Source organism: Lemur catta, chromosome 15 (assembly GCF_020740605.2).
Source record: "Lemur catta isolate mLemCat1 chromosome 15, mLemCat1.pri, whole genome shotgun sequence".
In the NCBI taxonomy this organism is placed as follows: Eukaryota; Metazoa; Chordata; class Mammalia; order Primates; family Lemuridae; genus Lemur; species Lemur catta.
In genome coordinates this window covers 34,454,970-34,461,668 of record NC_059142.1, presented here as the reverse complement: position 1 = coordinate 34,461,668, position 6,699 = coordinate 34,454,970, and the positions used below count along the sequence as shown (strand labels likewise).

The 6,699-nt window shown below is 49.1% G+C and overlaps 1 non-coding gene across 1 annotated transcript; it reads left to right on the top strand.

Annotated features, from left to right (window-relative positions):
• Positions 1 to 6,505: 6,505 nt before the first annotated feature.
• On the top strand, positions 6,506 to 6,611 carry LOC123621347. The gene has a single exon (XR_006729082.1). It is a non-coding gene; the product is annotated as a U6 spliceosomal RNA (small nuclear RNA).
• Positions 6,612 to 6,699: the final 88 nt, after the last annotated feature.

Here is a 6,699-nt window from a genome sequence, read left to right as displayed (position 1 = left end):
TGTTTGTTTTGTTTTTTTTACTTTTTTTTTAAATCCAGTCTTTTTAATCATAAAGTGTGACTCTTATCCTCACTTTACAGATAAGAACTGGATGCGCAGAGAGGTTTGCCCAAAGTCACTTAGCTATTATTGCCAAGATCCAGGCTGCCTGCCCCTAGGGCCTGTGGGAGGAACTGGGGTTCGTTGTGTTCTCCCAGGCCGTGAAGGAAGGAAAGTGTCCATGGGTGAGAAGGGGCGAGAGGCCAGCCTGGGAACTCAGTGTCTGGCATCTCTGGGGGAGGTGAGTGACTTCTGGAACTTTGATTCCGAAAAGGATGATCATCAACATGGGGATGCGAGAATGCCGCTGCTCCGGCCTTTCTCATAAGACAAACATCTCCTCTGCCTCCTTGGGGGGCTGGAAGAGGACTATTGTCATGGCGACAAAACTGTGTAGGCTGCAAATGAAGGGCAAGAGCTGGCTAGCCACGTGTGTGCAGAACTGGGGACACACTGAAATGGTGGCTGTTAAGAACAAAATACGTGGGCAAGGCTGATGTTACGTGCTGTTCCACGCAATGGTACATGCTGATACATGACAGACACTCCATGCTGTTACATTTGAAGACGTCTGTTGGGCTGTAGGGCTGTGTGAAAGCCGGCAGAGGGAGGCTGTCCCCAAGGGGGGCAAAAGGCAAGGTGCCAATACAGGCTGCCAGAGGCACAGGCATCGGGTCCTTCCTCCCCTTGCAGCAGAACCTCTGTTGCCTGCCTGGAGGAGGAGGGAGTCCCTGGAATGGGGACTGGGAAAAGCAATGTGGCGAAGCAATTAAGGTAGAGATCTGGGGACAGGGCGAGCACTTCGGACTCACTAACTGGTGAACTGCAAGATTCTAGGAAGCATTTGTGTGTCTCCATGCCTGTGTGTGTTTATAAACTTCCTCCCTTGCAAGTTGGAATCAAGACTTATTTGGCAAAGAATGTTGGCCTTGGGGAAAGAGACTGCTCAGAGTCAGGAAACACGTAGGTTAATTTGTTTCTTGGCGCTCTAGATATGGCTTATTTGTCCAAGGCTCTGGTATTTCTCTAAGATAAATCATTGATTTGTTGAAACTGTAAAAATGAGCATGGTGCCAACTTTCACACATTCTTAGCGTGTGATTCTGATGGTTTGTGTTAGTTAAAGTTTGCGTGTATATAACTGATTTTAAGGGTGATAAAATTGGGGTGTACATCACTTTTTCTGTGTGCTGAATGGTTTTCTTTGCAGAAAATACAGTTATAATCACACACTATGATTTTTTAATTGGAAGAGACTAGGAATATGACCTTATATTATTAGATTTGTCCTGTTTTGTCTTAATTAATTGATATACTTCAGAGTCATTTCAGGTTTACAGAAACACTGAGTGGAAAATACCCTGCTCAATCCCTTACCTCATTTTTTTTTTGAGACAGAGTCTCACTCTGTTCCCCGGGCTAGAGTGCCGTAGCATCAGCCTAACTTACAGCAAACTCGAACTCCTGGGTTCAGGTGATCCTTCTGCCTCAGCCTCCCGAGTAGCTGGGACTACAGGCATGCGCCACCATGCCCGGCTAATTTTTTTGTATATATTTTAGTTGTTTGGCTAATTTCTTTCTATTTTTAGTAGAGACGGGGTCTCACTCTTGCTCAGGCTGGTCTCGAACTCCTGAGCTCAAACGATCCACCCACCTCGGCCTCCCAGAGTGCTAGGATTACAGGCGTGAGCCACCACGCCCTGTCTGATAATCCCTTACCTCTTAAGCCCAGTTTCCCCTGTGATTAATATCTTGCATTAGGGTGGTGTATGCGTTACAATTGAGCCACTATTGATGCGTTATTAGTAACTAAAATCTATAGTTTACATTAGAGTTCACTCTTCACATTGCACATTCCATGGGTTTTGACAAATGTGTAATGATGTGTATCCACTATTACGGTAGCGTATAGATTAGTTTCACTGCCCTAAAAATCTCCTGTGCTCTGTTATTAACAGATTTTTAGAATGAAGTTTTAGATTTAAGTGACTTCTCCCCACCCACTTTCCTTTAGAAAGTAGGAGGTGTAGGCCGGGCGAGGTGGCTCATGCCTGTAATCCTAGCACTCTGGGAGGCTGAGGCGGGAGGATCATTTGAGCTCAGGAGTTCAAGACCAGCCTGAGCAAGAGCAAGACCCTGTCCCTACTAAAAATAGAAAGAAATGATCCGGACAGCTAAAAATATATATAGAAAAAAAATTATCCAGGCATGGTGGCACATGCCTATAGTACCAGCTACTCGGGAGGCTGAGGCAGGAGGATTGCTTGAGGCCAGGAGTTTGAGGTTGCTGTGAGCTAGGCTGACGCCACGGCACTCTAGCTTGGGCAATAGGCAAGACTCTGTCTCAAAAAAAAAAAAACAAAGAAAGTAGGAGGTGTAGCGTGTCCTTCCCAGCCACATGTCTCCCCCACTGCCACCTGCACACACATTCTAGGAAGCCAGTCAAGATGATCCCTCACTGACAGCCTCAAAAGGGGTGGCCAGGAGATGCTCATACCTCCGTTGGCTGTGGTGGCCCTTTAGCAGTTGAGAAGGTGTTCACATGACTGTCTCTGACACTGCCATGGGAGATGGCTTCCCACTGCCCCAGCTCAGGGGTCCTGGACTGCTCCCATTCAGCCAATCCACATACAGGTGTCACTCTAGGTTGGAAGCAACAGAAACTCAACTCAAACTAACTTAATCTGCATACGAAATGTAAATGCCATGAGAAGGACAGTACTTAGGCCGGGCCCTGTGCAAGGTGACTCCCCATGGTGTCTGGCGGGGCTGGTTTAGCATCGGTCTCCCAAGGGCCCCTTGACCTTGCTGAGATGAGGAAGACTTTTATCTTTTTCATTGTTTGGGGGGCTCTGTCTTCATCTAGGAGGACTGCACATCTGTCCAGGCATGCAAACACAGAGTCAGGTTCTTTCCTCCCCTTCTTCCTTTCACACCTTTTCTTGTCACAGGGCCAGTCCCCTTACCTAATCCCTGCTTAATTGTCCAGCTGGGGCAGTTGTGCTGTCTTGCAGGGACTCTGGCTGGCCCCAGTTTCTCATCACCAAGGGCCTGGCTAGGTTTTGACCCTAATACTTGGTGCAGAGATATGGTTAACCGCCCATAATCCCACCAGGCTAGCTCCTCCCCTCCTGGGCTAAAAACCCAGGCAGGCCCCCTGACAACTCTGGTCATCTTTTATTCAGTCCCTTCAAGTAACCAAACAGCATCAAGTTAGTCATAAAAGATCTAATTCTGCAAAAGAGTGGAAACACCAAGTCCCCCTTCAGGGAGATGTAGGAGACCAGAATATGCCACCCCAAAGTACGCCCCTTTGGCATAAGGATTATTTTGAGCAGAAGACACTTGAGAAGAAGCAGATACAAGAAGAGCTCTCTGCCCTCCCCCCAGCTGCCTGAAAGCAGGACACAAACTCACAAAGGTGCACTCCTCCCCTCTCTGCCAGGAAGGACAAAGGTTGGCCACCGGAGACAACGTTAGACCCTTATCAGTACCAGAATAATCTCGATAACAGATTCTAACTTGCCTTTATCTACCATGTGTTTGCCTTCCCACAATTTGGGTGACCCTAGAGATTCCAAGTCCTTTTCCCTTGTCTTGTCACTTCTCTAAAAATTTGCTGTTCTTTGTTGAAGATGCTATGAGCCACTCCTTTGGGATTGACTCATCCTCTGAGCACCTCCCATGTACACATGAAATGTTTCATATCTGCTGTTATAACATGTTAATAAACTCTGGATTTTTCTCTCTTCTTTTTTTTTTTTTTTTTTTGAGACAGAGTCTCGCTCTGTTGCCTGGGCTAGAGTGCCATGGCGTCAGCCTAGCTCATAGCAACCTCAAACTCCTGGGCTCCAGCGATCCTCCTGCCTCAGCCTCCCGAGTAGCTGGGACTACAGGCATGCGCCACCATGCCCCGCTAATTTTTTCTATATATATTTTTAATTGTCCATATAATTTCTTTCTATTTTTAGTAGAGATGGGGTCTCACTCTTGCTCAGGCTGGTCTCAAACTCCTGACCTCCAGTGATCCTCCTGCCTCAGCCTCCCAGAGTGCTAGGATTACAGGCATGAGCCACCTCGCCCGGCCTCTCTTCTTTTGTTATAGGGGCTCCAGCCAATGAACCTAAGACGGGTAAAAGGGAAAAAAAATGTTTTTCCTACCCTACAGACACTTGTGTCCGCATTAGGGCCTGTGCCAAGGAGAAGCTCTTGTCTGTAGGGAGTCAAGACCACTGACTTCTGCTTGTTTTCTGCTCAGTGGAGGGACGGGAATGTGCCACCCCATCCGCCCTCAAGCAAGGACTTACCCCAGCTTCTGGGAGGGCTGTCACCCGCAGGGTTCTCCCCAGCTGCGCAGCACTGCCTCACCCAAGACACGCCTTTTGTTTCTTGGGGGGCCCACATCCAGTGGCTGATAGAGGTGGGGTGTTAAAGGACTGGCCATTTAAGCTATAATGAAGGTAATTAATTGGGAAGCTATTAGGCTGAGACAGCTCCAGCACCTTGGGTTCCTAAGTAAGCAAACTGAAACCCAACTCAATGTAAACTCAGGCTTAACCAATCAGAAACTGCCAACTAGCCTCTAACTGGAGACTTTACCAATCAGAAGCCACCAACTAACCTCTAAGTAGGGACTTCCTGCTTTAACCTCCCCAGAGTTTTTTGTCTTGCTTCCGCAAACACCTCATAAAAGGCCCCATCAGGGAGCTTGCAGTTGGGAGCTTGCAATCCAGCTGCCCGATTCATGGATACTTATATGCTCAGCTGCGGTAACATTTTAATATGCATAAGCTTACCCTTTAACAAGGCCCCCCTCCAGGTGTCACACCTCACCTTGCCCCCTTCTCTTACTCAGGTGTTTTTCCCTAATAAATAAATCTGCAAGCCAAGCTCCATCCAGCATCTGCTTCCTGAGAAACCAGCCTGCGAAACCTACCCAGCCCTTCTCTCCTCTCCTTTCCTGCTAACAGAGGCCCCAGCCTTGGGGCCCTCTGAATGGGGACATATTTGAAGCTGACCCTCTTGTCAGCACTGTCAAAGGTTCTTCAGGAGCTGGACCCCTTCCTCGTTGAGGGAGTCCCCCGACTTAGTGTCAGAAACTGGCTCCCCGACATTGCCAACACAGCCAGCGGACACAACAAAGCTGGGCTTATTGCTTACTGTGGTCCCTGACTCAGAGGGGCAAGGTGAGGTCGGGATGTATCAAGAAATGGAAGTTTGGTTTAAAGCAGGTCTTTGGGGAGGGCACAATCTGGGTGAGGATCATGACGCAACAGTCCGGGATTGGCCAGGATTTTAAGCCACGGCATTCAAAGAATCTTAGGGCACAAACCATCAGTGCTTTCCATTGAAGAGTTGATAGGTCTTTCTGGAAGCTCCTGTAATAAACAGTCAAACCATTTGCTTGGGCAGGACAGTCCCAGACGAGTAGAGAAATGCTAATGAAGACAGTGACGGAGCCAAGTCGCATTACTGCAGACGGTGAGGTGTGATCCCTTCTCAGTGTCCAGGCAGGAGTGTGGGGAAGACGGTTTGGGTTCCAATTCATCATTGGTTCAGGAGACAGGTGCATCCCAGCTACATCAGAGCACTGCTGGGATGCTCAGAAAAAAACTCCTGCTGTTCTTAGTGGGATTTGAACCAACCATAGAGAGTCTGGTTGCTGCTGCCACCAGCCTAAGGGGACAACCTGCCTGACGATACAGCTAGCACGGGAGAGAGAAGCCAAGCAGTGGGAAGAGAGGGGCTGGTCTCAACTGAGTCATCGGGGCCCCTGCGTCCAGCTCCACCTAGGCTGGGCAGACACATGAGCCAACATGCTGCTTCTTCCACCCAAGCCAGGGACGTCTTCTCCTATCAAGTGCAAATGGAGAATCCCCACCCACTAACAACGGGCCTGTGCGGCCAATGCCAGTGCCCCGCTGGGTGTCTGCCCGCACTGGCCTGAGGAAGACAGGGAGGCTCCAGCAATGGTAAAGTGACTCTTGGTCTCCAAGGGTGCCAGTGAATTATACTTTCCGATGCTCTCTCCCCCAGTTCTAAACCAGAGGAGGGGCGGGTAAAGAAGTGAGAAAGATGACAATCAAAATCTCAGCTTTATTACAGTCGCAGCTGGACCAACGGCTCTCTGCAGCTAGGGCAGAGCCTGAGATTTTAGACGTAAGGGCTGGAGGAACTAAGCCTGTGTGGTCTCCCATGGGCACCCAGCTCCCGTGCAGGCGGGAAGGGGCTAAGCATGCCTGCCTGGCTCCTCCCTGGAAACCCAGACGCTTGGACCAGACAAGCCACCCCTCCTGCCACTGGGAGGAATGAGGAAGAGGGTGGAGAGAGGCCTGGGGCTTAGGTGACGAAGCTCCTCTCGCAGGAAGCATGAAGCAGGATCTGAGGAGTTCTCCCCTACCTTCCCCTGAACAAATAAAAAGCCCAAGAAAGGATTAAGGCTAACGTCCTAAGTGGTATTATCTTGGCGCTCACTTTGGCAGCACACGTACTAAAACTGGAACAATATGGAGAATATTAGCATGGCCCTGAACAAGGATGACACACAAATTTGTGAAGTGTTCCATAGTTTTGAACCTTGTTAGAAATGCACAAATAGGGCCAGGCATGGTGGCTCACGCCTATAATCCTAGCACTCTGGGAGGCCAAGGCAGGTGGATC